At 37.2% G+C, this 16,976-nt stretch overlaps 1 protein-coding gene across 1 annotated transcript in view; it reads left to right on the top strand.

The window, feature by feature from the left end:
* LOC128867852 (uncharacterized) overlaps positions 1-16,976 on the top strand; it is a 154,225-nt gene that overhangs the window by 121,571 nt on the left and 15,678 nt on the right. The gene's annotated exons all lie outside the window — the stretch shown is intronic.

The raw sequence follows: 16,976 nt of genomic DNA, 5'->3' as shown, positions 1-16,976 counted from the left end.
TATTTTATATTTTTTTATTTACCATTTACCCGTGCCGCCAACACCTTGAAAATTACCATGTATTCCCATGAGAAAATGGTTACATATCGAAAACCGGCCTTTTTTATTTCCAATTTTTTAATTCCAATGTGCAACCGGAGCCTTGTAGCGTACTTTCGCTTTCATCCCCTCCTTGGTTGGCTTACCTCTAGGTCCTTTCTTACTCACAGAACTGCCACCATCAAGCTTAGCATAGCGCTTTTCGTATGCTTGGTAGTAGTACTACGACTACTGTAACCTGCTCCCATTACAGTCGAAGTTTGTTCGCTTGAGTCAGTATTTAAATTCATCTTTTTCTTACGACCTCCTGCTTGACAAGGCAAGCGAAATGGTCTAAGTAGTATAAAGGGGAATTCAAATGGTCCACCACGGCAGCGCCCCATGCCGTGGCAAGGCCACAGTTACTCCCTAAGGCGGACGGTGTGAGGGAGCCGGTCTGGTAAGCGCCCTGGCTGCAAACCATCTAATGGGCACGGTGTCGCATAACACCCTTGATTAGGGGGTGAGTAAAGAAATAATAGGATGACGCGCGTTTAGGAATAATAAGGGATCTTCGTCGGTACGGTGATCTTCGCATGGTGATTGGATGGCCACCAATTTCGCAGTGAAATGGATGGATGGCTAGCCAATCCCGATATGGAGCTTCCCTCTTAGTTCGTGTTGAGTTGGCCCCCATGATATAGGGATCAAACTACCACTTAAGCCTCATCCTCGTGGCAAGGAGGCCAACATAATGAAGTTTATTACATAAAACTTAGTATTTTGTCACATTTTCGACCAGTTTTTCAATACTTAAGTGTGGAAGATCTCGCCATTTCTTTTGAGCTCTTATCAATAGCTCGTCGATGTTCTTTCGGACTATTTCGTAAGAAACTAGCCGTGTCTTTAAAATAGCCCATATATTTTCAATCGGGCTTAAATCAAGACTCTGTACTTTCCATTGTGAAAGCTGCAAGTTCTGATTTTTATCCACTCTTGAACAATTTTCACGGTATGTTTTCGGTCCCTGTCTTGCTGAAATATAATCCCTTCTATTGGATATGCGCTTAGGTCAACGAAATCTGGCAAATTGGTCTGCAAGATATTCAAATATTCTGAATATGCCACCAAGTAAAGCAGCCCCACACCATACAGCTAAAACGGCCATGCTTCGACGTTTGCTTAACTATTACTGCTGACTGACTATTACTGCCAGTCATACAGCCTTCCATCTGACTAGAAACGACGGATCTCATCGGACTATATCAGTATTTTCCAATCGCCACCACTCTAGTGTTTTTACTTTTTGCAGAATCTTAACCTTTCTTTCAGCATTCTGGTTGTTGTCCACTCACTGACGGGCTTTTTAATCTTTTGTGCGGCGATGTTTTAGCTATTTGATGATCTCTGTCAGAAAGTCGATTGGGGCGTCTGTTTGTAACATTTAGCACCTTTATATTCTGTCGTTTAAGAACACTAAGTACAGCTTGTTGGAAAATTTCCAAGCGTTGTGCTATTCCCCTTGATGAACGACTAACGGACGTTAAGAATAAAGCATTACTGACGAATTTGAACACAGGACAAATTGAATAAATATAATTTTTTGTTATTTTTGTAATATTTTTTTATTTTCAAATACTTTGTAAACTGGATTTAATACGTTTTATTTCTTAATAAATGAAGCACTTGACCTGAAAATTTGATAGCATTATTTTGAAAAATTAGTCTACATAAATCAAAAATGCGTGAATGTGGTAAACATTGAGTCAGTTCTGCTCGCCACTGTACATCCAAAAATATCTGCCTAATTGACTTATCTATGCATTTGCGTTTTACGGGAACTTCCAGAGAGTTAGACCGCGGTAAGCTCAGTAGCTTTTAACTAAACTCATAAATATGACAGGTAGAAGGATCGAGAAAAAATCGAATGCCTGGAGAGAGTATTAGAATAGTTCAGAAACTTTAGCTAAACAGGATTTAGCAATTTTAAACGATTTTAGAAAAATGTACGGCAGCACTGGCTGTAGTTAAGAACTGTTGCACTGTTTTGCCTTTGATAAGAAATTATTATTTTTAGTTTATTTTATTTTAGTAAAAATTGCCTTACAGGCTAGACAAAAATGTAAATAAAAACAAGCCAAATTTGGCAACAGAAATATTAGCAATCAAAATAAAATCAATATTAAGCAGCTAAATGTAAAGTTGTTAGAAAATTAGACTTAGATAAAGCGAAATCAAGCAGACTAGAATTGGATAATAAATCGTAGGCAGTCAACGATGCCATTAACAATACTGAAAATAAACGAAGGTGAAAGGACTGCACTTCTTTTTTCTAGAGACTATAAATTAATTAACTTCAACCGAGAATTATGGGATGAGAAATGAACTTAAAATCGTAGGGAACGTAACGCCTGCTTAAGAACTATTTTTTGAAGGCGCTTTATTTTATTTATTGAAAGTAGGTACCCAAATGATGAACCGCACTTTAAGTGAGATCGAAGAAAAGCCGTAAACAGCAGTTTATAGGTATACGGATCAGAAAATTTAGATGTATTGCGATGAATGAAGCCCAGAACCGAGTAATAAATAATAATAGTAATAATAATAATGAAAGAATAAAATTAATATGAGGACTGAAGGAAAATTTTGTAACGAATAAAACTTGAAGATCTGTAATTTCTATTAGAATTTGTAGAACTTTATTAGAAATGGTGTAGGATGTGTTAAAAATGTACTGACGCCTTGAAAACATTTTTTAATATTCAAAGACAGCCGCGACCATCGACGAAAATTGTTCAAGTCGAGTTGAAATTTCTGAGCATCTACTGAGTTGTTAACAGATGAGTCTCATTTTTGGAGTAAATCCCATTTACTCATGTCTAGCCGCGTTGGGGTTTAAAAACATCCGTCACAAAACTGATTACTAAGTGGCTTGTAAGGTTTGGAAATGTGCTATCTGGAGATTTGCTGCAAAATATGAGTAGATAAACTTCAAATTATTTGTTTTGTTGAGTTCACTCGGTCAGAATAGTTAAGCAAAAATATATTTTTTTCAGAATTGTGTGAATAACTGCTTGAAGGTATAGGCACAATTGTCGCAAGTTCTTGGGAAGGGAATGTGACTCATTTAAGCATCAATATTTAACCACTGCCCTCTTCACAAATGCCAATGCCAACATGATAAATAAATAAGAACGTTTTCCATTAAGGTGATTATTTGTATTTGCGGCACATTGCACACACGTACGTACATTCATACATATGTAAGGGAAAATTTGATATGGCGCAGTAAAATGTTGAAGAATCACGAAGAACAGCAACAAATGATTACATGATTTTTTAAGGATTTGAGACCGTTGTAGAATGCTGGTATAACTTTGTTTCTGGGGTGTTTTTTTTTTAATATTTACTTTAAAAAATATTCTATATGAGCAATTAATTACTGGAAGTACCTTTACCTGCGTGATTGATGTTTTTCGGTGGCCGGAATACATCAAATATAAGCAACAACACTTGTGTTTATACTTCACAGGCCTTTGCTATATTTAAGCACATTTTGCATTGCTTTCTGAACTTTTTCCTAATATATTTACTTGCAAAAACACTTTGGCTTATTATCGATTAAGGTGTTAACCCATACACTTTGAGGCAAACAAACTCATACATAAGCATGCATGTGCATGTGCGTGTTTTTTGTGACTCTCCATTTCACACAGACTGGCCTCAGCTGCGCCAAATATTTGGATATGCTTTTAGTCATATGAACGCATAAATACTCAAAGCGGCTTTCTGAGGCTCACACAATACGCGCTTGTCCAAAATAAGTAAGGTCCCTAAAAGGTAGCATTTTGTTTTTTCCCAATTTCGTTTTTTCTCATTTGGCGCCACTCAAGCGTGGAGGTCTGTTCAATAGTGTACCATTTCTATCGTATCCTTTAGCGTGACCGAAATAATTTCGTGTGCCCTTTTTTGTGAAAGTTGCAATGATTGTTGCTGGGCTTGCGAATGGGCTTTTCTACTGACCTTGGTGCTTGTCTGTCCGAAACAGGTACTCAACCATTTTTTAAACTTCATAATATTCAATTCGGTTTCACTTATTGCCCCAAATTGGGGCAAATAAACAGGTTGGCTGGCATACGTATTGATTCTCATATGTCGTGAAAATTAATTTCTTATGACAATCAAAAGGGCACACGTGCTCCGCTCATCCCTCGTATCCCTCGCCTCCAGCTGTTTGGTTAGTGATTGGGTCACATCGATTGTTCCGGTATGCGAGGGCACAAGAAAATTTAAGTTGCACCTAATGGCTGGTTGGTCGGTTCATTGGTTGATTGGTTGGTGGGCCAACCTAACTGCCCTTGACCTGCATATTACCTCAAAACGCACACACACATACGCATATTTGTGGATATATGTAGTTGCTTAAGCGTGCGGTTTTACTTGCTGCTAGTACGAAGTACTTTGCCACACTTTTTGCATTTTTCAAACCTCCCGCCTCTCATGGCCGCTACCTATATTTCCACCGGTGCTCTGCCAGCTATTGCAGCGATATAGCAAGGCGATTAGCGCGTGGCGGACAGCGATTGGCATGTACTTTAATATTGTATTAATAATTCTCACCGTTCAATTCACTCAAACCAGCAACAAAACAGAAAACAGGTAAGAATAAATAAGCGGGTGTCTCACATGCCTGTGCTCTTGTGTGTATAGGTGCATGAATGTGCATGTATGTATGTACTTTTTGCCCACTAACACGACAAGCGTCAAATACTAGAATCCGCGTACTTTAATAGTTTTTCTATTTTTAATACGCTCAATTAATATTTAGATAAGGTGTTAGTATTTGCTTTGGTCCAAAGGGAGACAGGACCGTTGTATGAACGAGTGCGTGCATAAATACTTATATATGTGTACAAATATTCATATAGAGCACTTACGTACTTACGTCAATATAAAAATAAAAAAAAAGGTATTGGTATCTATCTCACTCCCATATTCTTATATAAAATATGTATATACGTATGCATGCATTGGCAAGTGTTTGTATATATGTGAATCCGTTTCTGCTAATCGGACAACTTCATGTGTGGACGCAGTAAGTGATAGTTCGCCGAACGTCAGCTGGTGACGACGTGCAATAATAGACATTATTAATGTATTTTTGCTTTGTGCCCCAATTTCTCATATTTCATATTTTATTCTATTTATGAGGATATTAAGTATAATTTTGTATGTGAAAATTATATTGACTTGCTATTTTTGCAGTACATGGCTGCTTCCTGTGGGTAAAAGCGTATCAACAACTTCTTTGCAGTCATCCTTACAAGTTCTTAACCACCTCACAACCAGTTTGCTTTGCAGCTGAAGGAGTTGCTCTTATATATTATTATTATACATATAAAGGGTTTTCCAATAACAGGTGTTATTTTGAACAGTATTGATTCACAATTTTTTATGGCCAGAATTGGATGGTATTGATCTGGACAACGTTTATTTTCAACAAGACGAGGCTACGTGCCACACAAGAAACGAAACCATTGATCTTTCATAGAAAAAGTTTTCGGACTGTGTTATCTCTCGAAGATCTTGAGACTTAACACCTTGTGACTTTTTTATTTGGGGCCACGTGAAAAAGAAGGACTACACCAACAGCCCAGGGTCGATTCAAGACCTCAAAGATAGAATTCGTGAGGCTATCAAGGACATAGGGCAGCCTCTTTGCAATTCGATTATGAAACATTTCATGAAAAGGATATTGTCCTGTAAGCGTGGTGGTCGTGGTGGTAATTTGCCTGATGTCATTTTCCACTACTAATGGCATACCTTCCTCTTTATAATGAAATAAACACCCGACCATTTATACTAAAAAATTGCATTTTTCTTTGAATATAAAGGGGCCTCAACCATTCCTCTTCGCCAACGGACACGGTGTTGTGCTAGGGATCTTAGTTCGTTCCACGATAATCCAAGAAACTCCATTTCAGCTTCTATTGAGCGCCGCCAGGTGGTACGTGGTCTGCCAATTCTTCTATCAGTTTGCTGATATGGATTCCAGCGTAGAGTTTTTTTAGCGATATTGTCGTTGGTTTTTTTTTTAGCGTGTGGCCAGTCTTAAAGAATTTGAGTACAGCTCAAAATGTTTCGTTTAAAATGTAATTTTTGAAAAATTTTATCTTTAAAATTTAATTATTTAATTTTTTTATTTATTCTGATATTAATTGATGGCAACTCCAAAAAAAAATTAATAAGGTAATAGAATAATTCTTGTTTCGCGTCAAGATGTAATTGGCCATTATGCAACTAGTGCGACACTAGCCCCTTCTACAACCAGAATGTATGCTGAATAGGTGATTATGAAATGTTTCACGAGACATAGTGGCAGGGTAGGAATTCAAGCGCAGATTAAGGGATTGTGTTTTTAGTAAGCACTACTTAAGAACTTAATACCATTTAATTACAAGTTTCAGTTAATGCTACATTTATCTTTGAAAAATCGGCGCATAAACAAGTCAATAGGGGGAAAAGCTTCACATAATGCAAAAATGTATTTCCGAGTCGTGAATAAGCTTCTCTTTTTATGTTGTCCAGGAAAAGTAATAATCGAAAAGTTCCCGTAATATATTTAGAAAATTCAAAACAAAAGTTTATTCCTCAAAAGCGATATTACCACCTGCAAAGTACTCCTCATAAATTGCAACACACTTATGCCAGCGTTTGATCCATACCTCGAAATATTTCCGGAACTCTATTCTCGGCTTTCGGTATAGTCATTAGGGCCGTCTTCCATTTTTCCACTACTTCCTTTCGGCTGTTAAAACATTTCGGTCAAACAGAAAAAAATCGCAAGGAGCCTGATGCGCAGCTGAATTCGATGGCTGCGTTTCATTCTTGGTCAAAAGCTCGCGGATAATGATGACCTGGCGGCTCCCATAGCCGAATGGGTTGGTGCGTGACTACCATTCGGAATTCCCAGGGAGAACGTTGGTTCGAATCTCGGTGAAACACCAAAATTAAGAAAAAGATTTTTCTAATAGCGGTCGCCCCGCGGCAGGCAATGACAAACCTCCGAGTGTATTTCTGCCATGAAAAAGCTCCTCATAAAAATATCTGCCGTTCGGAGTCGGCTTGAAGTTGTAGGTCCCTCCATTTGTGTAACAACAATAAGACGCACACCACAAATAGGAGGAGGAGCTCGGACGAACATCTAAAAAGGGTGTACGCGCCAATTATATATACATATATATATAATGATGACCTGTGCGTTGCCATGGTGCAAAATCCACGAGGGGTTTTCCCACAAATCCTTTCGTTATTGGTAAATTGTTTCACATACACGTCTCATAACGCCCAAATAATGTTCCTTGGCATTCCGTCAAGAATTCTTGTTGTACAAAGCCGTTTTAATCCATAAAATCCGTGAGCATCGCTTTTTTTGACGGATAACGACGTGATTTTTTTAGTCTTGGTTCATTTTTTACTCTCCTGGTGTCTGGATTGCGTTTCGTATGCAACCTTAGACATCATGGCCTTGGCGATATCATCGCAGACTCAAAACCCAAATCATTAACTACGATGTGCTGAACGCATCCATAAGAAATATTTAAGCCTTCTGGTAGCTTTATAATGTTCAATTTGCGGATATTGATGAACATTTCTTTCACTTTAGTGATGTTTTCACCAGTTATAGTTGCCGACGTTCTGCCACTGCATTCATCATCCTCGACGGACTCACGATTTCTTCTGAAAAGTTTCTACCGCTCGTAAACGTCTCTCTTCTTTAGCGTACCATTCCCGATACAGTTTCACAACATTTCTAAGGCTTTCGATTTGAAATATTGAAATTTGATTTAATTGAATAAAAACTCGTTGTTGCAAATTGGAATCCGTAAAAAATTGAATGCACGGGCAGAGTTTGTCTTACTCAAGACTTACAAATAGATATCAAGCAATGGCGGTAAAATTTTGGTAAGAATGTTAACGGAAATCTGACAAACAAAAAACACCTGACGGTTGTTTCAGGAACTTTTTGATCAAGGTATTATACAAGGTGGCCCATAGTTAATTACCCTATCGCAAGATTTATAATTTTTACAATCAATCATGTTTGACATCTGTGAACTAAACAGCAAGAATGGAGAGCATGAGGATCAAAGTAAAGGTCTCCATCACTCAAAATATTTTTTTATATTTATAATTAGGCACTGCAGATTTCAGTGTAATAGCATTTATTCCCTACTAGACAATGCGGAGCATTTTAGGCAAAAATTCAACCATATTTACAAGTACTTGATTAATCTCTAATACATGCGCATTATCAGAATCACATATACAACATTTTGTGGTTTTATTATTAGTGCTAATTAGTTTGTTCTCTTAGTTTGATTATTAGTGGCGAAAACTTCATGGGGACAACAATCAATAGTTCGATTATTAGTACTGAGCAGTTTGCGATGACAATAATGAGCAGTTTAGTTGCCTGCAGTTATTACATAATAAGTTGCCCTGATTAGTTGTCCTAGAGCATAGCGATATATTATATTTTTCACTTATATGAAATTGCTAAGGGAATATGACATCGATAGGAGAAAGTGCTCAGTTTTTTCCATGGGTAGAACAAAAATGAATAGTTTGCTGAATACTTTTGTGATTAGTCATAATGTTAATATGAGCACATATCTAATACTCAGCAGTGTTGCAGGGTTTTCTTGCTGGCTATGCTACCCTACCGCACAGCGCACAGTTGAAATATTCAAAACTTAATGAAACTGCCAATTTTTCATAATCCAACAATTTCGTAATGAATTATAATTATTTTTATATGGTTCTCGCAGGAATGTGCGAGAATTTTATTTATCCGATTTATGAAAATGCCTGTAGCACTCTCAAAGGCGCCACTAGTGTACATGATAAGGATTATTTTTCCTAAATCTGCATTCCATTCATTCCACATGATTTGCGTCTTTCTAGAATTGTGGTTTCGATTCAATTTAAGCAAAAGTCATAATTAAATACCCATTACTGTTAATTGAAATCCCATATTATCGCCACAAGTTTTATTACTCGACTCAAACTAAAACACTAATTCAGATCTATTTGAAAACTCTCATATGAAAAGTTATGAATGACTGCTTAAGTGCACATAAGCCAACTCCACTCTACGAAATTCACAAATTTGCCATCAAATCGTTCGCACGCACAGGAAGGCAATAAACAATTATGAAATAGAGCAAAAGTTGGCTAATGCACTAAATCAACAAAGCACAGAAGACTTGATCGTTAGTTGCTCCCAGCTGTTGAAATAAGATTTAGAGTACATTTGTGTTTGTTGCATGTTGTATGCACCAGCAATCTGCGACAGCAACGGCAGCCACTAACCGAAACAAGCTAATAAATAGTAACATTACTTCAAAGCAACCGCAACGACAATCTGCGCCATCCAGACGACAAACTCTGCTAATCAGAAGTAAACATAAATGCAGATGTATCTTTGGAGTTTTGACAATATAACTTAAGTGGCTTCAACAGATTTTGCTTTAAGGCCAATAAATTTGATCTCTGTTAGAAACATTTTGTTCCTATTCAACTTTTGTTAATGCGAGTACTAAAACTGAGGCTATAAATGAGTGATTTACTAAAATCTGTAAAAATTAAAAATCAAAATCTTTAAAATTTAGTATCTGACAGGAAAAAAACCTATGCCGACTTAAGTTGTTTTGCCGCAGTTGTTTGTCCGCAAATATGCGTAAGTATGCATGCATATGTGAATGGGAGCTTGTATTTACTTACACATAAGTATGGCATACTTTTAGTGAAGCTCTGTTAGATAAAGGGTTGAAGGTTAACAACTTTGTTCATTTCATTTCAAGCATAGCAAGTGTTGAATTTGTGTTTTACGCTTGTTTTGTACTTCCGCGCGGCGGGTTGCCTGTGAGTCAGCTTCTTCTTGATCTTCTTGGGTTGCTAATACAGATGTTGTCCCTGGCTGATGTTTTTGTTACTGTTGTTGTAGTAGCAATACCAAATGCTGACTAAATAGATGAGGCTATCAACTGTTGTCCGAGTTGTGTGGCTTGAGTTAAGTTTATTAGGACTTAATTTTATTTTAAAGAAGGTTGCTTAGCAGCAAAAATAAGGTTCATTTAAATACGGATGAGGAAGAATTCAAATGCTCCTTTTCGTTGCCTGATGCATTTGATGCTTCATTTCCACAGTGAATAAATTTGCTAATATTAGTCACGCAAAAATCGATTCAACTTAAAGCGATTAGTGGAAAAGTAATAACCAATTTCATTTTCGGCCGCCATAGCCGAATGGGTTGATGCGTGACTACCATTCGAAATTCAGAGAGAACGTAGGTTCGAATCTCAGTGGAACCCCAAAATGAAGAAAAAGTTTTTTTCTAATAGCGGTCGCCCCTCGGCAAGCAATGACAAACCTCCGAGTGTATTTCTGCCACGAAAAAGTTGGAGTTGGATTGAAACTGTAAGTCCCTCCATTTGTTGAACAGATTATTGTTCCTGACATATTTACAAATTTTACCAAAATGCCATCGACCATAAATCAGAGCCATCGTCGGCAGTCCAATGGTATGCCATTAGTTTCGCCCTTTGCCTGCTTTTGCAGGCAAGATTGTTTGGGACACATTGGAACTGTCGTAATATAAGTACGCTTGCTTAAACACGTTTTTTATCAACAGAAAACAGCTTTTAGTTTTAGCAATTTCCATATACCAACATTTTTAATTCAAAATGCTTTCGTATGTCGCGCATACGCCATGCAACACCCACCCACCCAACCTTTGGCATGCCATCATTACCCGTGGCAATATTCGCTATCTTCCATCGTCGTTTTGCTCACTTACGTTGTCACAACTCGTTGTCTCGTTGTTTCGCTGCTTCCTATTGCTATTATTACTGTTATTGTTTCCTCACCTGTTTGCTGTTGCTTTTGCCCACAATATTGCGTGTTTGTGTCAGCTGCGTCGGCAGCATAGTTGGCAACTGTTCAAATTTAAAGCGATACTTTGGTGTTTATGTTTGTGTTTGTGGTTGTTTACACTGTTCTATTTGTTGCTGTTTTTGTTGTTCATAAACTTTCAATGCGCACACAAGCATTAGTGTGTACGTCTATGTGGCCTTAAAAGAGGTTAGTGTTAAGTTGATTACTGTTTGTGGTGAATATGAGTTTACTTAGTAGGGGGAAAATAGTGAACTAAACCGATACAGATATTTCTCAGTGAAACTAAGTAGCTATTCGAATAAAAAGTAATTTTTATAATTTATTTTTTACCAACAATTACCCGTAATTGGAGTTAGGGTTTATAATAATTATTTACATGTTGGAAATGACAAAAAGAGTATTTTTTTCATAAAATATTTCGATGGGACTCGCTGAAGGCTGGTTAATCTTCCCACTTCTAGTGGTTGTAGACAGGGGTTGTTAATAATATTTTTGATTAAACTGCCAACAGGGTAAATTTCTGGTCCATTTCTTCTTGCGGAATTTAACCTCAATATTCCCTTATGAGCGAGGTGCCGTTTTTTAAAACTGTTTGTTACACAAGAAAGTATGAACTTAGTGAGCTTTTCCGATACTTAATTAGTTTCACTACCGCAGCTTAGATATGTCGGTCTCACTTTTCACCGTATCTTCTCTAAATAAATGGTTAGCGGTGGTATATATGTTTGTCCTGCTCATGAATTTTTTTGTAGCAGACCAGTTTTAGATTCGACGTTTAAAAACTTGTTGCAGGAAGAGATCAATAGTTTATCAGTTGTTGTTATTATTGTTATTGTTCGTGATTCAGTGCACAGTACACACATATGTACATAGGTATATCTCTTCATATGATCAGATACAAATAAACGAAGAGAATTTCTATCAAAGAGCATCGCAAAAAACAACTGCCCGATTTTAACAATTTTAATATTCTTTTTATTTTTTTGTAAATCTGTGGGTCGTAAATGAGTGGATAGCAGAATATGGTTACCTGATTTTATTTAAAAAAGTGTAATGTAAAAAAGGCGGCAGACCTAGCCGAATTGGCTACCAAAACACCAAAATGAAGAAAAAGTTTTTTCTAATAGCGGTCGCCCCTCGGCAGGCTATGGCAAACCTCCGAGTGTATTTCTGCCATGAGAAAGCTCCTATTAAAAAAATATCTGCCGTTCGGAGTCGGCTTAAAACTGTAGGTCCCTCCATTTGTGGAACAACATCAATACGCCCACCATAAATAGGAGGAGGGGCTCGGTCATACACCCGAGAAGGGTGTACCCGCCAATTATATACATATATATGTATATAATGTAAATAAATAGAAGTATTGAATTGGGTATCAAAAAGTGTCCTTAAGAAAAAACGATTCCAGCTACAAAGTTTTTGGTAGCTTTGCCACCAGAATTGTAATGTAAAGTAGGAATTTACTACGAATTCATTTATTTCATTTATTTATTCGACTACATTCTACTGAATCAGTTAAACATTTTAAATAAATCCAACTTGAGGTTAAATTCATTTAAATTAAAATTTATAACTTTGCAATGAGTGTTGCGCAGTCGGATGCATCTGGATATCGGCTCCTTTTATGCATAATTGAATGTATGTACAGCGACTGCAAAAAGGTAATGAAGGTTTAGCAAATGGTAAATTGCACCACAACCTACTAAGCCATTAAGAACATTGTACATAAACATTATTGAAAAGTAACTTCTTCTAACAGATAAGCTCTGCAAATCAAAAAAGTTTACTCCTACCCAAATATTCGAGATAACCATTTGCCCACAGTTGGCCAGATAACTTTGTAAAAACTCCTTGCACTCCTTCTTTTTTATTTGAGTGAGTTTCGCAGTTAAGATTCCAACTTATGCAACAATCAAGCAAATATCTAGGAGACTGCGTGCCAGCGAAACGTACAGCGCTTTTAAAGTCGTTGGATGAGAAAATTCTTCTGAGTTCCTAGGAATAAACCCAAGTATCGAAAATGGTTTAGGCACAATATGGCCCACATGCCCAACAAAAGTTAGTTTCGAATCGAAAATCAGGCCCGAGCCCTTCATTTTATTTTTTGTATTTTGACAGCCAGATTGCAACTGAAAGTATAAGGACAGGGCATCACCGAATTTTTGAACCTTTAGGTGTAAATTATTCACTGTGCACCGCGTGTAAAAATTTTCAAGGTCACTTTGAAGATTACTGCATTCAGACACTTAACGAATTCTTAGAAATAACTTCACATCATCCGCAAACATTAAATGTTTCTTTTTAACAAAATGATTTGGCAAATCATTAATAAGAATGAAAAATAATAGATGACTTCAGTGTGCATCCCGATGCATACCAGACCAAGCGTTGACTTGTCGGACGATTGCGCTAAACGTATTGTCATAAAAAGCCAGTTAAAAAAGTAATTAAAAATTTTGAAAGCCTTCGTTTAGTTTCGAAGATAGAGAGTTTGTTCATAAGAATAGTATGATCAACATAGTCGCAGATTTTGAAAAATCTTTATAAATAACATCAAGTTAGGCTGGATCTTCAAATGCATTGATAATTTTATTGACAATTAACTTAAGATTGCTGCAGGTAAACTTTAGTGGCATAAAACCATGCTGGCATTTCGATATTGCGGATTACATCTTAATAAAAACTTGCATTTTAAGCATGAGATCAAACAGCTTTGAAAAAGTACTTTGTTTCACGATGGGTCTGTAATTGCATATATTATAACGATCGGCTGATTTATGAATGGAAACAACTGAACATAATAATTTCCGAGGATCCAAATAAACCGCATTATCTATACGTTTATTAAAAAGTTTAGCTATTGTGCTAGATATGAAAGTTGATTGTAGTTTAAAAAATGGGAGCAAGGCCCGCGGGTCCAAAGTATTACTATTTTTCAGATTAGCGCTTGCGAGTTCGACATCACAGGGGAAAAGGTAAAGCTTCCCATGGCCTCTAATGGCAAAGAGTCAATTGTATGGTTATTATTTGAGTCAGACTTATCGTACACCTCTTGAAAAAAAATTACAAATAAATTAGATGAGTTGCAACATTTCCATAAAAAAAACTAGTTGGATAAGAGTTTGTTTGCGGCTGGAGTTGATGTAATACGAAAAAGTATTGTGGTTGCTTCGATTCTAGACTCAGTTGAATAATCAAATATTGGTATCAAACTGAAGACTTTTGAAAAAGTTTAAAAAATAATATATTTAGCTAGTATTGCCACATATTTTTTAGAAATTAAGAAATTTTTACAAAAGAAAAAAAAAAAATCAATTGTCAAGCTCAAAAATTATTTTTGTAACGTATCAACATAATTTTAAATATTGCTTTAATCCATTAATATTTTTAAATGGGGTTGCCAACTAATTTTAAACAGAAATTTAAATTAACAACATACTTGAATTAGGGGCCGGAATGTGATTTAAAATATTTGTTGAAAATATTAACAACAATTCTTAAAAAAGAAAATGAAAAAAATACAGATGTATGAAGTCTTAGGATGAGTGTATCACGCACATTGGGCACGTTTTAATTAAAATGTATTTTTTAATGGTGGCAACGCCATTAATTTTCAATTCAGAAAGTATTGGAGTTAAACAAAATAAAGTTTGTGTCTCTACTTTTTCAAGCTTATTTATGAGTGCCGGCCGCCTCAACTGAGTGGGTTGGTGGGTGACTACCATACGGGAGTGCGTAAGTTTGAATCTCCGTGTATGAACATCATATAATAGAAAAAGCTTTTTCTAAGAGTGGTCGCCCCTCGGCAGGCAATGCTGAACCTTTGACTGTATTTCTGTCATGAAAAGGGTCCTCATAAGAACCATTTGCCGTTCGGAGTCGGCCTAAAACTGTAGATCCCTCCATTTGTGGAAGAACATCAAGTTGCACGGCGCAAACACCTAACAGAAGTGCATGCTCCAATTATTATTTTTCTTTTTTTAAATACTTTAAACGCAAGTGAAGCCGCGGCATCAGCTTGTTTTATATAAATATGCAGTCTTAATTTATTTTCTGCTCTACTGGCTCAATATGCATCAATAACCTTCTGAATCAACCCAGTGGACTAACATAACGCAAACATCTAACTGTTTGTGCGGCAACACTCGGCCGACGGCGCATCTGCAGATGGTTGCTTACAAGACGGTGTTTGCTTGTTGGTTTTGTTGGTGGAAACACTAATACTTCAATCTCTTATCGCAGACTGGTGTGGCTTGCGGTTGCTCCAAGTACACCACAATCAAGTGGCGTGTAATAGTGACAGCTTGGGATCTCCCCCATGATATGTGTCGAGGCAGATGTGTGTATGTATGCGTGTGATATGCTAGTAGCGAATAAGCAACTGTGTGCATGGGAATCGCAATAGGAGGTGGAGAAGGAGGCAGGCAGTGATTTACATTGCTTGAGAACGCGGCCTTTACGTGAGTTGTGTGTGTCTTCAGGGTTTATTCGAGCAATATCGTCTATGCCAAAATATGCCCCTGGCGCATGTGCACATTCAACTGTTGCAGACACACATACATATGTACGCCTAAATATCCAACCAAATAAGCTGGTACTTGCCAGACGAATGTGCACTTGTTGCACTTAAGTAGGCATTTAATTTGATTAATTGGCATCTACTGGTAATCGTTTTCCGATTTGCATACATTTTGTCATCACTCAAATGTCGAATATTTTAGGGACTATCTAATTATGCAACTTAAGTGATTAGAATGCTGAGGGGATGTCTTGGAGGAAACACATTTTTATTTCTTCACCTTTGATTAGTTGAATCAAAGGAAAATATAATTAGATTACGTTTTATAACTGGTGGCTTTCTCAAATAAATTTCTGAAAAGCATAGCTTACATATTTATTAATTTGCTGTAAGACTCCGATGCATTGCATCCCCTGGTAGCAAAATTTTATGGGTATCTGGTAGGCTGGGTCGATTTGTGGGGAGGCAAAAAAATCGCCCATTGCTCTGTGAAAATCATATTCTAGGGATTAAAATAAGAAACTTTGCCGAAGGAACCATACCTCTAAAACGAATACTGATTTCCCCCAATTTGGGTCCAACTTTTTGGTTTCTTTTCTCATGTAAAGGCCAAAAATGGTGATATTTTGAAATGATTGTATGGGGAACCCCCCAAGGGTGTTCCAGGGGGTGTGCCACTGGCATGAGTGGATCGGCTGTCCAAAGTTAGTGGCGGTCGGTCATACATTTGGACTCGATTGGAGCACTCTAAATGGGTGAAAGTGGGATTTTTCGTTCGACCCAAATTGGGGGACATCAGATGGTTCCTTCGGCAAAGTTTCTTATTTTCATCCCTAGAATATGATTTTCACAGAGCAATGAGCGATTTTTAAATCGACCCGCCCTAGTATCTAGTGACAGAGCGCTCGACTGCTCTTGAAAAATGGGATTCGCCTCAACTCAGCGCGTGCTGGGTAAGTACATCGGTATGCTGCTACCTTGTTGATGAAGAGATTTGTACAATTTTTCTAGATAGTCTAATTAAATTTTAGACCACAACACCACCTACACGGCTGTCGACTCAAGTACTTTCTTCCGCTCTTGAGTCATGGAAATAGTAATTGCATCCATGTGGCCCATCCAGATTGAACCTCTTTTCGTCACTAAATACTACTTTTTTCCTTTCACCGGGAACGGTATTGGTTACAGAACTCCAAGCCATGTGGTCCCGTGTAAAATCAAGGCAACGTTCTTTGCGAAATTTATTCAAAGATCTTTTTTTTTAAGTGAAACCTCTTAGGCGTCGATGGACGCGCGAAAATGGAGAGTAAACTAGAGGGAGAGAAAATATATAACGTAGAGTGTACTGCGCTTTTTTTGTAACTTTTTATACTTCAGAAGTGGCGGTGTTAGAAAAGCTCTCTGAATGGTGAATTCGCCCTGTTGGAAGAGCGAAATGTAATGGAATCCTAAGGATTTTAGGGATTTCCTTCGGTCTCAA

Source organism: Anastrepha ludens, chromosome 6 (genome assembly GCF_028408465.1).
Source record: "Anastrepha ludens isolate Willacy chromosome 6, idAnaLude1.1, whole genome shotgun sequence".
In the NCBI taxonomy this organism is placed as follows: domain Eukaryota; kingdom Metazoa; phylum Arthropoda; class Insecta; order Diptera; family Tephritidae; genus Anastrepha; species Anastrepha ludens.
The sequence above is the reverse complement of the archived record's forward strand: the minus strand, read 5'-3'. Positions and strand labels throughout refer to the sequence as shown.